The sequence below is a fragment of the Ursus americanus genome, chromosome 6, assembly GCF_024610735.1.
Source record: "Ursus americanus isolate L20-20 chromosome 6, mUrsAme1.1.p, whole genome shotgun sequence".
Lineage (NCBI taxonomy): Eukaryota > Metazoa > Chordata > Mammalia > Carnivora > Ursidae > Ursus > Ursus americanus.
The window spans coordinates 14424620-14440303 of NC_142132.1; the positions used below are offsets into that span (position 1 = coordinate 14424620).

A 15684-nucleotide genomic window follows, 5' to 3' on the forward strand; every position below is an offset into this window, starting at 1 on the left:
CAAGTCCAGGCCTTGGTTGATGTGTGGCTGACAGAACTGGAGGCCGGAATGGTTAAAGGCGGACTGGTACAGGAGCTTCGTCTCAACCCCCTTTCTCTGCCCTTGGTAGACATATGCAGAGTGTCCAAGGAAAACAGGCCTGGAGGATGGGGAGACTTGAAGGCGTGACAGCTTTGTTCCTGCAGGCGTCTGGACTATCCTCAGAAGAGGAATTCTTAAATAATTGGCTCCCTGCCCACTTCTCTGGCCTCATCTTGTCTCATTCTCTTCCAGAAGGCTCAGGGATTCTTCAGCCACTCTGCCTTTTTTCTGCCCTCAAACCCATCCGGCCTGTTCCGTCTCAGAGCCTTTGCTCTTGCTCCCCTCATTGTCAGGAATGTTCTTCTCCTTCGTCTTCACTTGGTTGACTCCTCCTTGTCATTTTCAGCCCGTAGGGCTTCCATAACCACCTAGCTGAATATTCTCCCCCTCCCCATCCTTTATTACATCTCCCTATTTCATTTCTTCATAGGACTTAACCACTATCCAGAATTATTTCGTTGTTTTACTTGTTTGTTCTCTCACTAGAATGTTAAGTTGTATGAAAGCAAAGACCTCGCTCATCTGGCTTGTTCACTTCTCTGTCCCCATTCCTAGGAAGCCACCTAGTATACTCCTAATGAACAGTTACTGAATGAGCAAATGAATGAACATGCCGAGTGCAAGTCAGCTAGTATTGGGTGCCCAGCACTTGTGAAATAAGACAGAAGGGTACATAATCATGCTTTTAGACAGCTTGTAGACTTGTTAGATAGTTGCATCTGTTAGGACTCTTTTTTTCTTATGAATGATGGAAAACTTACCTCTTACAAGCTGGCATAATGAAGGGAATTTGTTAGCTCTTGGAATTTATAATATATCCAGAGGTAAGGCAAGTTTCTGGCACTATCACCAAGAACATGACTTCTTGACCTTTGTGTGAAGGTATCATCTTTAGGGTCAAGCGAGTGACATCTTCCAGAAACTCCACATTCCTCCTTCATGGTCACAAAGGGGCCTCAGCATTTCTAAACGTCTCAGCCTCACACATGCCATCCTTGGCCAAGTACTTGGTGATATAATGGTGAACAAAGTCAGATTGGTCCTGCCTTCATGAAACTTGTCGTCTAGCAGGGGAGAGGGACACAAATACATTCCCAGTGTAAACAGAGCTCTCAAGGAGAGGCTGGTGGAGCTATGTAAGAGCCTGTAATAGGGATCAGACATGGTCTGGGTGGGAAAAGTGCTCCAGGCAGGGAGAGGGTGAGGCCGGCTGTGTGAAGAAGCAGGCAGGCAAGAAGACCGGTGTGAGGTGAGAATGAAGAAGTCATCTCGGGCTGGTTAGGACTCTGGGGAGGAGCAGGCCTGCGTCCTTAGCCTACGTGCCTCAGCATCCAAGTGCACCGTGGCAGGAACTGTGGGGCCTGCATGGTTTGCTCAGCCATTGTCGTCATTGTCACATTTGAGGAGGACCAGTGGGTGCCCATCTGAGAAAAACAAGTGCCTGGGGCACAAGTGCTGGCTGACCAGGGATCTAATTCATTTGCTTTTCAAAGACAGCCCCCTTCTTTTAGGCTGGTCCCTCCATCCGCCAGCCTCAGGTGAACTGGGCTCATATTCATACCTGTCCCAGGTACTTCAGAGACTTGTTGGCAGGCTTGCTTGAAATGACACATGACAAGATTCTTTGTGAACTCCAAGTTCAAAACCAAGTTGCTTTTGGGTGTTTGGATTTTCCTTCAACTGTGGGAAGAGATATGGATTCAAGACAGCTTGAAACAATGAGTCCTAGAACTCTGCAGCCAGAAGGAGCTTGAGGGAGCCTTTGGTTAAACTGTGGAAGGTGAGATGTGAATTGTCGAGACTGTCTTCCAGCTGGGGATTTGAGGTCATCTCAAGGTCGGCTACATCTCCTCCTCTGTGTGCAGCGTGTCCCCTTCATGCCCTTTAAGGCTCCAAGGGAAGGAGTAGCTCTTCCTCTTCCTACCTGCTTGGAACACACCTGGCACGTTGTAGGTGAAGCTCAGGTCTAGAGGCTGTGGGTGACTTGGCCCCAGCCTCACAGTGAGAGAAAGGCAGAGCCCTGTGGTCTTCTGGTCTCCAGCTCTGTGGATGCTCCGCTGCTCTCCCCTTCTCTCTTGCCCCACATGGACCACATTCCAGAAAGAGCCTAAGACCATAGATCTATCGGACTCAGCCTGTGGAGCACACCACTGGCTGCCCCGTTTGCCTTGAATGTTTTTAAAAGGAAACTACTGTAGGTAAAGTCGAAGTCTACAAAAGCATCATTGAATACTTCATTAATTCTGTAAGTATTTTCTGAGTGTTTTCTTTAAACCAGACATTGTTCTCTGTGTTGAGGAGGTAGTGGGAACACACCACATAGAGGTCCTGCCCACTAGGAGCCTACATTCTGTCTGGGGGGAGATAGATGGTAAAGGAATATGTAATGAAGATGAAGAGAGGAAGGTATTGTCATTTACCTGGGTTAATGATGGTGCCATTTTCTGAGGTAGGGGAGGACCAGGGGTGAGTATTATTTTTGCTTTGGGAGTTGAAGATTTAGACTTCCACTTGGGACATACTAACTTTGAAATGCCTTTTGGTCTTCTGAGCAAATGTCTTCTCTGCCTTTCTGGAACTCAGTCATCATGAAACTTTTGTTCATCCTGTCATATTTTATGCTTTGTCACATATGTATTTCCATGAATAATACTCTACTCTGTATGGGCATTTATGTTAGGTCCTTGCTTTTGAGATTACAAGTAATGCTGCAAGAATATTTTAATTCTGGCCTCTCTGTGCATATGTGGGGGAGTTTATAATTACAAATAGAACTATTGGGTTTTGGGGCCATGCACATCTTTTTGGGTAACATTTTTATTGAGATATAATTCACATATCATTTAAGGAGACACACATTTTCACCTTGTTTTTCAATCCTCCAAAACTAGATTTTTATTTTTAAGTAATGAGTACATTTTCTTTTTTTTTTTTTTTAAGATTCATTTAGTTTTTGAGTGAGAGAGAGAGAGGGAGAGAGAGACAGAGAGAGTGTGAGCTTGAGTGGCAGGTGGGACAGAGGGAGAGAATCTCTAGTAGACTCCCCACTGAGCACAGAGCCCTACATGGGGCTCGATCTCAGGACCCTGAGATCATGACCTGAGCCTAAACCAAGAGTCGGATTCTCAACCAACTGAGCCACTCAGGCACCCCCATAGACTATGTTTTTTAGAACCATTTTAGATCTACAGAAAAATTGAGCAGACAGTACAGAGTTCCCATGTATCCTTCCCCCACTCTTTCTCCTATTATCAACATCTTGAATTAGTGTGGAACATTGTTACCATTCATGAGCCAATATTGATGCATTGTTATTAACTAAAGTCCATATTTTACATTAGCATTCCTCTTTATGTTATGTAGTTGTATGGGTTCTGATAAATGTATAATGTCCTGTATCCACCACTACAGTATCATACAGAATAGTCTTAATGGCTCTAAAAATCACCTCTGCTCCATTTGTTTGTCTCTGCCCTTCTCTGGAGCCTTTGGCAACTACTGATCTTTTTACTGATTTGCTTCCATAGTTTTGCCTTTTCCTGAATGTCATGTGGTCAGAATCATATAGCCTATCAGACTGCCTTCTTTCACTTAGCAATCGCATTTAAGGTTTTTCCATGTCTTTGTGTGACTTGGTAGCTCATTTCATTCTATCACTGAATAATATTCCATTGTCTGGATGTACCACAGCTAGTTTGCGCACTCTCCTCTTGAAGGAGATCTTCCTTCTAACTTCTGTTGCTTTCAATTTTTGGAGATTGTGAATAAATCTGCTGCAAATATTTAGGTTCAATTTTTTGTGTGCATTTAAGTTTTCAACTAATTCAGGTCAATACCTAAGAGTATGATTGGTGGACTATTCTAGGTCTACGTTCAGCTTTACAAAAGCTGCCAAGCTGTCTTTCAAATTTGTGATCGCAGCAGAACACGTGAGAGTTCCTGTTGCTCTGTACCCTTGTCAGCAGTTGGTATTATCAGGTTTTGGGATTTTAGCCATTTTAATAGAGATATGGTGGTGTCTCGTGGTTGTTTTATTCTAACTTGCAATTCCCTAATGGCATGTGATGTCGAACATCTTTTCATGTGCTCATTTGCTATCCTTGTATCTTCTTTGTGTTCTGATGTCTGTTCAGATTTTTGACTCATTTTAAAACTTGGGTAGTTCGTTTCCTTGTTGTTGAGTGTTAAGAGTCTTCAGTGTATTTTGGGTATATATCCTTTATCAGATATGTGTTTCACTGTGTTTCTTTATGCTTGAAAATGTCTTTATTTAGCTTCATTCTTGAATAATTTACCTGAATATTATAATATTCTAGTTTGGTGATTATTTCCTATCAGCACTTGCACAACATCATTCCACTGCCAGTTGGCATCTGTTGTTGCTGATGCGAAGTCTGTTGTCAGTCTAAGTATTGTTCTTTTGAGCTAGCTTTTTGTTTTTCCTTCTTCATAATAGTTTAGTATTTTCCTGATGTTTTTTGTTCACTGATTTTACTGATATTTAATACGGTTTCATTTTTTAAAATTTCTCCTGTTTGGTATGAGGTATGATTTTTTTCTTTTTCTCTGTCTGGATACTTGTGTCTTTGTTTAGTTCTGGAAAATTCAGTGATTCTTCTAATACTTCTCTATTCTCTCAAATTCTCTTCCACTTGAACTTCTATGAGACAGAGCTCTTATTCTTTCCTCCATATCTAAGAACTTTGGATTCTCAGTTTCCATTTCTGTATTTCTCTGAGGTCCACTCTGAGTCAGGCCTTCAGTTCTGCCTTCCTAGTATTTAATTCTCTCTTTGGGGTTTTGGTGAACCCAGCTGTTGAGTTATTTATTTCAACAGCTATATATTTTTGTTTTAGAATTCACGTATATATGAATAACTGTATATATATGAATATGAATATTTATGTTTTAATGTTGTTCTTTAATGTTTTTAATCTTGTTCTTTCCTATGAGATGTATTTTGTGCTTTCTATTTCTTCTATCTCACTGAACATATTAACATGTTTTTTTAAAGTCTCCTTTCTGACCAACTTCTTATCTTTTCTTCCCATTTTTTGCCCCTGCAGACTCTATCATGACTGCTTACTTCGTTGTATTTTTTTTTTAAAGATTTTATCTGTTCATTTGAGAGAGAGAGAAAGAGAGCATGGGTTGGGGGTAAGGGCAGAGGGAGAAGGATAAGCAGACTCCAGGCTGAGCAGGAAGCCCAGTGTGGGGCTTGATCCTAGGACCTCAGGATCATGACTTGAGCCAAAGGCAGATGCTTAACCAGCTGAGCCACTCAGGTGCCCCTTGTTTTATGTTTTAATATTTCAACTATAAGTTCGTCTTCAGTGACAGTGGCTTTCCCTGGGAGTCCCACATAAGTTCTTGAAGGCAGCGTAGCTCAGTGTACACCAGCAGGCTTAAGTTCGGGAAGCCTGTTTTGGAAATCTGACTAAAATCAGAGATTATACCTTTTATTTATTTATTTAGTGATTTTTTAAAAAAAATATTTATTTATTTGACAGAGAGAGCACCAGGAGGGGGAGCAGCAGGCAGAGGGAGAGGGAGAAGCAGACTCCCTGCTGAGCTGAGTTTTTTTTTTCCCTCTTTACACTCATTTTTATTAAACAAACAAGTCTGGTAGTGGAACTTTTTAAATTTAATGCATAAAAATATAAATATAAGTCCCTTTATTAGAGAAATTGTACATATTGGTGAATTTGGTCAATGATCACATCTATGGGTTAATTGTTTAAAAATCAGAACAATAATTAGGATAGATTCTATGTTCTCTTTGTTATATTGTAAAATGTCTTGTATAGTCATCTATTGTTGGAATGACAGCTTGTACAAACTTCAAGAAAATTAGAAGATAAATATGAACACCAGTTCTCCCCCTCCTTCGGCAACAGTCTCAATGATTTTCTTCATCACCTCAGTATGCCTGCGTGGGTGAACTGAACGCATAGGAGGCAGTGGGAGATGAGGGTGATTTTCAATGTTTACTGTTTTCTTCACATGATCTTTGCTGATGTCTTCATACATGTGTTCAACTGTTAAAGGTTGCCTTTGCTCATCATAGCTGTACAACCATAGTCATGGTTTCCGGTAATATTTATCATAAGTGCTATAAAGGTCATAAGTTCTTGTTTGCAAAATAGCATCTTCACCTTCAGCATCAGTTTTAGCTTGACAAGCTTCTACTATTTTCCTTGTGTCTAGGGTAGCCTCATCTGTTTCCAACAATCCTCTTTCTTCATATTCTTCCATATCTGCAACTTCTCCTTCATCTTCTTCTTCCTCCTCCTCCTCACATATTGCTGAGCAATCTTGAAGTTTTATACTGTCCTTGCTTTCCAATGTAATCTCCTTCACTGCTTCAGTTATTCCTGCAATTCCTGTGTTATGATAAGTATCTACCCATCCCCCATCACCATCATCTTCTTCAGTGATAGCTTCCAGTTCATCTGAATATTCTATCTGTTTGCACCGCTTGTAGCATGGCACATTTTTGGTGACCAAAAATTGTTTGCCTGTTGGTAGGTATGCCTTCACTTTCAGTTCTTCCCCTGTAGTGCATTGCCAGGTTGGACAGTGGCAGACTTAAGTGATCTCCAGCTGCCACAAACTCTTCTGGGGTGATAACACCTGTTTCCTTTCTGGGACCATGACCTGAGCTGAAGGCAGACCCTTAACTGACTAAGCCACCCAGGTGCCCTGAGATCATTCCTTTTAAATTCCACTAAGTCACTTAAGCAGGTAATAATAATTTGTCCCTCCAAAGCTAATCCATATACAATAAAACATGGCCTTAAAATTATCCTACTTTGCTTCTTTCATTATTTGAGGAGAGGAGGTATCCATGAAAATAGAGTTTTAAATGATAAAGAAGCCCTTTAAAAATTGCCCCCTTTTTGCTTCAGAAACCACATGTAACACCAGAGTCTTGAAGTAATCTATATTTGTTTGGCTGGGCCTTACAGATTTCATGGATTATGGGCCAGTTTTAAGTGAATTCCTTGGCTTGAGATCCACACATCATGGGAAGAACATCCTTAGGAATCCACAGTCTTACAAAATTCAAGCTTCTTTCTGTGTCTTGTCCCCAGGGAGTGAGCAGAGATACTCTGGGCCTGTTTTCAAATCTGAACCTTCCGGGCCACTGGTTTCATGCAGGGAGGTCTTTGAGAGTTTCCTGGCCAAAAACCTGTGACCGTGGTGGTATTCCCTCATGTCCCTGTCACAGTGGTTCTCAAGATGGGCTACGCGTTGGAATCACCAGGCAACTCAAGTGTCTTGATGCCTGGACCCCACCCGCACCCCTAGAGATTTTTGAAAGCCCCCAGATGATTCAAAATGTGCAGCCCAACTTGAGAATCATTGCCTTGTAAGCATATGCCCAGTTCCCCAGTTTTGTCTTACTTTCATTTTGTTGTTGTTGTTGTTGTTTTTATATTACAATTAGCATTTTCTGTCTTTTCTGTTTTTTGGGGGGTTGAGTGGTGGTGGTGGGGGGAGTGTATTAGCTCAGGTTGCCATATGGACCATAAACAAGAGGCACCAAATTTTAACCAGCATGCTTAGATAAAAGGATGCAGACAGAAGGTTTCAAGAGGCCTCTGTGGCTTATTGAATTCTTCCTGCAATTTTTAATTTCTCTGCAAAAGATAACTTTTTCTGGCACCCGCCCTCCTTCATTTCTTTCAGCGTGTGTGCTTATCACATATCTTTAATTAAAATGAATTTATAGTTTGGGGCTGAATTTGAGTTAATGGCATTCTCTGCCTCTCCTTTGTGATACAAATATTTGAACATATTCTGTAGTCGGAGAATATATTACAAAGTAAGTTAAATTTAGGGGGCATACATGTAGGAGATTTTAAATGTCACTTAAGAAATGATGGACATTGTGTTTTTGGGGGGGTTGGATAAAGTAGATTGTTTAAAAAATCAAGGCAAGAAGTGATATTTAGAAGGGTAGTAGTTTTTCTAGCTGACTTAAGGAAATACATTTGATTTAAATGTGATTTGTGAAGTGGAAAGAGGGCATTTTTTGAAGGGTTCTTTGTTATTACAAACTCTGTTTTTGTGGATACTTTCTCTCCCCAAATAATGGAAGGATTGAAGCACAGCAGTTTTAAGGACGTGTTTTATTGTAGATGGATTGGTTTTTTTGAGGACAAATTGTCATTATTTGCTTAAGTGACTTTTTATAGGGGGTGGGGTTTAAAAGGAATAATTTCTGTTTATAGTCAAATTTTCAAAACAGGTTTTTGAAACAGCAGACCTGACTGTGGTCTGTGCTGAGCTACATCTGCACGTAATTGTGACCATAGACACTTGTGTCCCTGAGTACGTCCATCTGCAAATAATTGCACTTTGAATTGCCAATGCACAGGATGGGTTTTAGGCTATGTGTAAATAAGAACAGTGGGGAGATGAAGCAATTATCTGGATAATTCAAGCCAAAAACCAAGAATTCCCCACGTTATATCTCCAATTTTTGGGATATTTCAGTTGAGGGGATGTTTTGATTGAAATCATCTGAGTAATTGCCATAGTTTTCCACTTCACTTTGTATGTGTAAACACAGCTGTTGTATGATTGACATTCTTTTTTTTTTTAAAGTCTGCCTTTTGGAAATCGCCATTTTTCAAGATCAAAACTCTTGCTCAGGGATTGTGTAGTTGAACCCACTTTTCAGATCCTTAGAAATGACCTGCGGCCTCCAGTGAAAATGGCTGGGTAACAAGTTGATTTTCCTAATCCTTGTGTTGAAGAACCTTGTTTCTGGATCTAGTGATATTTCTAGGTAGCCTCAAAAAAAGTAGACAATAATCTAGCTAATGCTACGAAATCCTGCACATAAAAAAAGCTTGTCTTCACCTGTATCCAGTGAGCACAGATAGCATGGCCAACACTTCCGTGTTTAGAAAAATATCCAATTTGACCATCCTCTCGGTTCCAGATGGTACCTGCATCTGACGAGTCTCCATTTACTGCCAATGTGGACTCTCAGCCAATGCATTTTAATTCCATCCCCAAACTCATCTGCGTCATGTGGCAATATGTATTAATACCCATTGAGCTGCCGCTTGGATCAGCTGAGGATGCGAATCTGGTAAAGGGAGACAATGCAGAGACACTCAGCTGGGAGGCCTCTGAGACCTTCTGAGACTCTGCATTTTTGCATCTGAATGAAGGCAGTGTAAGAACTGAGAAATCGTGTGGTTGAGATTTGTTTTGACAGGTTTGGTTCTCCAAGGCCTCTGTCTGTTTTCTCGGTCTCTTCCAGGCAATTTGAAATGCTCACAAGATAGTTGGACGAAAACATGGGGACCGTGATCCTCTTGGTGACAGGTTCTTGGAAACATGTGAATTGGTTTTCTCCCCCTGTTGTTGGTTTTAGAAGTTCTTTAAGTTCTTCTGGCAAAAGACACTCTGTCACTTCAGTATCCCAGAGTATTGTTTCGCAAAACCACACATGTTTTCGAAATCCAATGTTGTTATGAAATTATAAATTATCCATTATGTGAAAGTAGGTGCATCTTAAGTAAGGACTTGTTTCTGAGGACTGAGAACCATTTTATTTATCTATGAATCACTTTAGCACAGAGACTGAGAGCGTAGGGTCTAGAGCAGATGGTCACGTGTCAGATCCCAACTCCATAAATCATAGCTGGATAAATCATAACCTCTCTTAAGCCTCAATTTTATCATCTGTAAAATGGGATGATCTTAATTTTATCTGTCTTACAGGATTGTCTTGAAGATTAAAAGCTTGGTGTCATCCCTGGCATAGAGTGAGCACTCTGTCTTTTAGCTGGTATTCATTTATTCCTTTCACTCTGTAGTCGTTTGTGGGCAATGCCAGGTTGCAGAGATGCGTGATTTTGTCTGTCTTCATCGGCAAGCAGCTCGGGGGCTAACGGGTTGGAAAAGCAGGTGAAAGTTACCTGTGCCGCACTGTGGTGACTGGAGGGCAGATAGACATACCCTTTCTAGTTGTTTCCCCGCTCTTTGAGGACATTCTTTGTGCTCTGCACGAGTAATGCTATCTGGTGGCTGTGAAGGACAAAAGTTTAAAGTGAGTCATTCCCTCTTCAAGTACTTTGATTTTTGAGAGATGGTAGGACCTGACCTAGTGAAGAGAAATGCATCTCTAGAAAATGTCTCTTTGTGAATTTGGTTTTGTTACTGTTTATAAGAAAGAAAATGGTCATTTGATGCCAAGAAGCCACTCTAAATTTCTGCGGTGTGGGGACATGAGTGGGGCACCATCCGAGCCCTGAACATGGGAAGCAAGGTTGAAGTGGAGTAAGGAGCCTGGTGTTGGGTGGGAGTGTCACCACCCAGCAATGGAGTGGCACAGTCGCCTGTCCTGTCACGGTCACAGCGACGGGAGTAAAAGGCGGGCGCATTAGGTCAGCCTGTGGCACAACAGTGAGGGCTTTGTCCTGAAGACTTAAGATTATGGCAGCTGCTTCCTAAAACTCAAAAGTCACTTGGATTTTCTTGGTGGCTTGATGAGCCAGATACGGAATTTTAAAATGGGATGTCTTCCCGTTTTTTTAACACACTGCAGAGAAATCAGACGCACACCTGCTGTAGATGTCCTTTGCCCCCGTATGAAGTGCTGTGATTTCCTGGACCTCACCAAGCTCTAAGGGACACGTTGGTTGTGACCTTTTAGTCTGATGACCCCCTACTCATGTAATGAGGAGCCACGCCACCAGGGCTCTATTCTGCAACACTTTCAAAATTGCTTTCATTTTTTTTTTTTTTGCTGAAATTTAACTCTTCCAAAATTTTGTTAAATTCTGGGCGACTTGGTTGTCAGTTTAAGGTTTTGTTTTCGTTGCTAGATTAAAACAATATCGCAAGTATAAATTATCTTTTAATGAAGACTAGTAACCTTCTTTTGTCGAAGAGGATACTTGTCTATCACAAGATAGATAATCATTTTAGTGATCACTGTGGCATGGGAAACTACTTTTTAAAAAGAATTTCATTCTAAATGTATGACAAGACTAAATTAGTATTTAGGAAGCACTGAAAAGAATTCATTGTTAAATTACATTTTTATCTTACATCCTATCTGGCTTGCTTTCTTTAATTGAATGTTATTATTTTGGACCTCATAATATTTGCTGTGGGTAAAATAACAATAACTCATTAGATTCACTGCCTCTGCATGAGATCAATAACAAAATTTCCATTATTTATTTTCCCAAAAGACCTTTAGACACTGCACTTCCAGCATGTTATAAAGGAAAGGGATTTTATAATGATTTACTTTAAAAAGATTTTCACCTCTGATATATATCCAGCAAAGCCCCGCTAGAATTGCACTGTGATAATAATAATTATAAAACAAAAATGTCAAGAAGTTGTTCCATCGTGATCTGCATTTTGACTATACATGAAACCCGAGAAAAGCAAGGCATGCAGAGCGTAACAGTGTTTAGACCCTGGCTTTGTTTGAACAAAATTTATTAACTGGATGTGTTAGGAAGAACGTAAATATAAACATTTTTAGTGGAAACCCACAAATAAAGACGAACATGTTTGTTCATTGATTGGCTAGCTGACTTCTCTCTCTTTCTGGACATCTTGGTAAAATAAATTTTCCTGTTTGCTTCTAATATAGTTGGACATGGCTCATGATACTCCTGCTTTGAGATTTCTCTTCCACAGGTTTCAGTATGAACCCAGTAAGGAAAAATGAAAAACAAAACACAGAAGCTTTCAAAGTTTCTCACTTTAGGGGAATTGCGAATGCTAATCCTATATAGCTAATAAACTAGTCTTCAACGCAGGCAAAATTTATAGATTTTTTTTTTTCTGGTATTGCAGCCTTTAAAAGGAATGGTCATTTGTTTTGCATGTCAATAGTTTAAAATTAAATGTGGAGGAAGAGATTTAAATATTCTGTTTCAGAAAAATCTGTAATCTTCCATAGATTTTAGATTAAATGGATTAGATTAGAATAATTGCAGAAGACATTATTCCTTCATTGAGCAGATTACAACCAATTAAGTTGTAATTCGGAGCCCTTGTTAAATAAATATCCCTTGTCATCAAACAGGACAGCAAAGTGTCAGAGAAAAGACAAGTGTGAGTTTCCCCGATGCAGTCATTCACTTTCCAGAAATTGCACATGGACACGGAATATATTCAGAGAATGCAGACAGGGAATGGTGTATGTCACATCCTGGGTAATTTGAAGTCTGGGCCTTCTGAAGGCAGCTGTTCGTATCTTTTGAGGGACTGGAAGGCTGAGTGCAGATGGCAAAGTTTGCGATGTGCTTCCAACACTTACAAGTCAGAAAAAGTAAACCATTCAGACACCTTGTGAGGTCACATGGAGGTTACCTTTTAGGCCAGTATTCCCCGAGGCCTGGGATGTTGAAAGACACAGCTCTCCTGTTGTCAAATGCTGCACCATCCCGGCAGCTGCTCCCGAAAGAGCCTGCGAAGAAATCAGCTGTGTTTGAACGCACTTAATATTGTATATAATTCCGGTGTTAAATTTATTGGAAGGCTGAGACGAATGTAAAACACAGTGTAAAAACGAGGCTACATGTGTCAGCTTTCTGGCACATTTGGAAGGAGCTGAAGGGTTTCAGGATGTCTGCGCCGTAGAGGAGAGCCGGCTGTGCAGTCCTGGAGTGAGGTGGGGACGTGGGCCATCTCCTCGGCAGTGACGTCCACATGTGTCCCTGTGATACCCGGGAAGCTAGGCACAGATGTTGTTGGTCCCCAGGAACACTTTCCCCTCTCCCTGTGCCCTTGCGGAGCAGACCCTGGGGGCCTTTGGCCCGCGGAGGTGACACTTGTATCCATTCTAGCATGTCCTTTACCCAGGACCAGAGCGAGATTAAATAATGTGTGGGGATCAGGCAGGACCCTGTCTTTGCAGGAGTCTTTGCAGAACCCAGGAACAGCTGAAAAAGTCTGTGTCCTGCCATTCTGCTAATACCCAGGAGTGGGGGTGTGTGGCTGCCGCTACCTGGAGAGTGAAGAGGAAGGGCTGGGGAAGAAGTGAAGGGTGTAGGAGAGGGAACAGAATCATTCCGCTTGCTGTTGTTTTGTGCTCTTGTTTTGTTGGTTCATTCGACTTTTGCCAAGTGTTTATGGCGTGTCTGCTGCACACCTGGTGTTTTCTGGGCAACAAATCCAAGTTGCTTAAGATTTTAGGCTTTGAGGGGCCCCTGGGTGGCCCCGTTGGGTTGAGCGCCCAACTCTTAATTTCCACGCAGGTCATGATCTCAGGGTTGTGAGCTGGAGCCTTGCATCAGGTTCCACCCTGGGCGTGAGTCCTGCTTAAGATTCTGTCTTTCTCCCTTTCCCTCTGCCCCTGCGCCCCGCCTGCTCACGTGGGCATTCACTCTCTCTAAAAAAAAAAAGAAGGGGGGGGGTTAGGCTTGAATCTAACCAACTTCTGCTGAAGTGCTTCCTCTGCCGCTTACCAGCTGTGTGACTTTGGACAAGTCACTCAGCCTCTCTGAGCCTCAGTTTTTCTCATCTGTAAAATGTAATAATGGAAACTTTCATGTGTCCATCAGTAGAAGTGTGGTGAAATATTTTATGGTCCAGCCACAGAGTGGAAGACCGTATAGCTATAAAGAAGTACGAGATGGCTTTCTACGACAAGACCTCCAAGATCGGTAAAAACTTCAAAGTGCAGAGCAACTTGTATAATATGATACCTTTCATGTAGAACATGAGGCTTCTACAAACAAACTTTGGATGGATAGATAAGACACAGTAATAGTGATATGTGAAGAGGGTATGGGAACTTGGCATATGGGGGTTGGAAGTGGGAAGCAGACTTCACTGTATATCCTTTTTTTGATATTTTTGAACCACATATTACCACTTATGAAATAATAACAGCACAGCTTTGTAAGTTTGTTGTGAGGGTTAAATGAGATAATCTACTTATCTCAGTGCCTGGGTCAAAATAAGCATTCAGGTTATGTTTTCATTGACATTATTAGTTTGAAACAAAGTTGCACATAAGAAGTAAACTTTCCTGTTTAGTGGAGAATACAGATAATCACAGGATATGACCAATGTGCTGGTGGGGGGTGGGGAAGAATGTTCCGGAAGCATGGATGAGGTTTTGGGGGAAGACAAGAGCCTCACAGACGTGGTGACCGGACTGCACCTTCATTTTCCTCCTTCATCTCCTTTCTTGATTAAATAAGTATGTTATTTAATTCTAACAGTTACCTATTTCCTCATATGGGATACACATAGTGTATGTTTCATTTGTATATATATTTGGGGATTTATTCAATAGTTTTCATCAGTGACTGCTTTTAATCATCTTTTTTTCCTCTGGGTCTGTTTTTCCTAAATCACCTGCTTCCTGAAAATCGGGAACCATATTAATTTAGCTTGTTTTCTTCATAGTAATTTGTTCATACTTGGTAATTTTTATAAATATGAAACAGTATGCACTTTTTCTCCATCTGAGAAGATACTGGCAACCTTCTTTGTGGGAATGGATGGGAAATTTTCCACCCCAGGCCCCTTTCTCTGCTGAAAGGGACTTGTTGTTCCCAGTTCTGTGGTTCCTGGCAAAGCACCCAAAATTGTTTGGACCAGGCATGGGAGGGAGTGCCTGCCCCATTATTGTAGGGCAGGTCCCTTCTGGGGATCTTGGGCAGGGGTGGTTATCCCAGGAGGGCACTAGGGGGCGCCCACGTTCATGGCGTGCAGGTTAAGTGCCTGTAACAAACGCCAAAGCGTTTGAAGATCCTGACCAGCACAGAGGTGATCTTCATTGCCCCCTTCACTGGACTCCACCTCCGTCACTGTCCTGAAGGGCAGTGACAAAGCTCACAGAAGTAGTGTCCTAGCATAGGCTGCCATAATAAAAAACCATAGACTGGGTGGATAAACCAACAGAAATTTATTTCTCCCCGTTCTGGAGGTTGGGGAATTCACCATCGTGGTGCCAACAAGGTAGATTCCACCCTGAATCTTCTCCTCTGGGTTTGTAGGTGGCTGTCATCTAGCTGGGTCCTCACATGACTTCTCTGTGCCGCTCAGGTAGAAAAGAGAGAAAGCAAGCTCTTTGGTGTTTTTTCTAAGAGCACCAATCCCATCATGAGGGGGGGAACTTCACTTAAACCTAATCACCTCCCAAAGGCCTCACCTCCAGATACCATCACACTGGGGAGAGGGCATCAACATAATGAATTTGGGGAGGACATAAACATTCAGTCCTTGACAAGTGGGATGGCCGTTTGTAGGTTTGGGGGAGGGAAAGTTGCTGGCGCTGAATGATGGTGGACTCCATCCTCTCACCAGCTTGCAGCAGCCACAGGCCAGATGTGCCCTCGGTTCAGATTAGGGCTTCACATGTTGGGGGTCGGTCATGAGAGGGGTGGGCAGGAAGTTTCTCAGTGCTCATAGGTGCAGTGACCTTTTGTACAGGACTTCAACAAGATGTTAGGCTATCTAATCAGATGTTGTCAGTGCCACTTTACTCATTGTTAGGGAGAATATATACACTCTGAGACTCATTTCATATTAAAAGAAACCGTGGATCAGAAGAAGAAGCTTTAATTTAACAGCCTAGGGAAACTCTGGCTTATCATACAT

The 15684-nt window shown here is 41.8% G+C and overlaps 1 protein-coding gene and 1 pseudogene across 2 annotated transcripts in view; one reads left to right on the forward strand and one right to left on the reverse strand.

The window, feature by feature from the left end:
• Positions 1–15684, forward strand: part of GFRA1 (GDNF family receptor alpha 1) — a 202705-nt gene that overhangs the window by 20414 nt on the left and 166607 nt on the right. The gene's annotated exons all lie outside the window — the stretch shown is intronic.
• LOC123796035 (ubiquitin-like-conjugating enzyme ATG3 pseudogene) lies at positions 5864–12920 on the reverse strand (annotated as a pseudogene).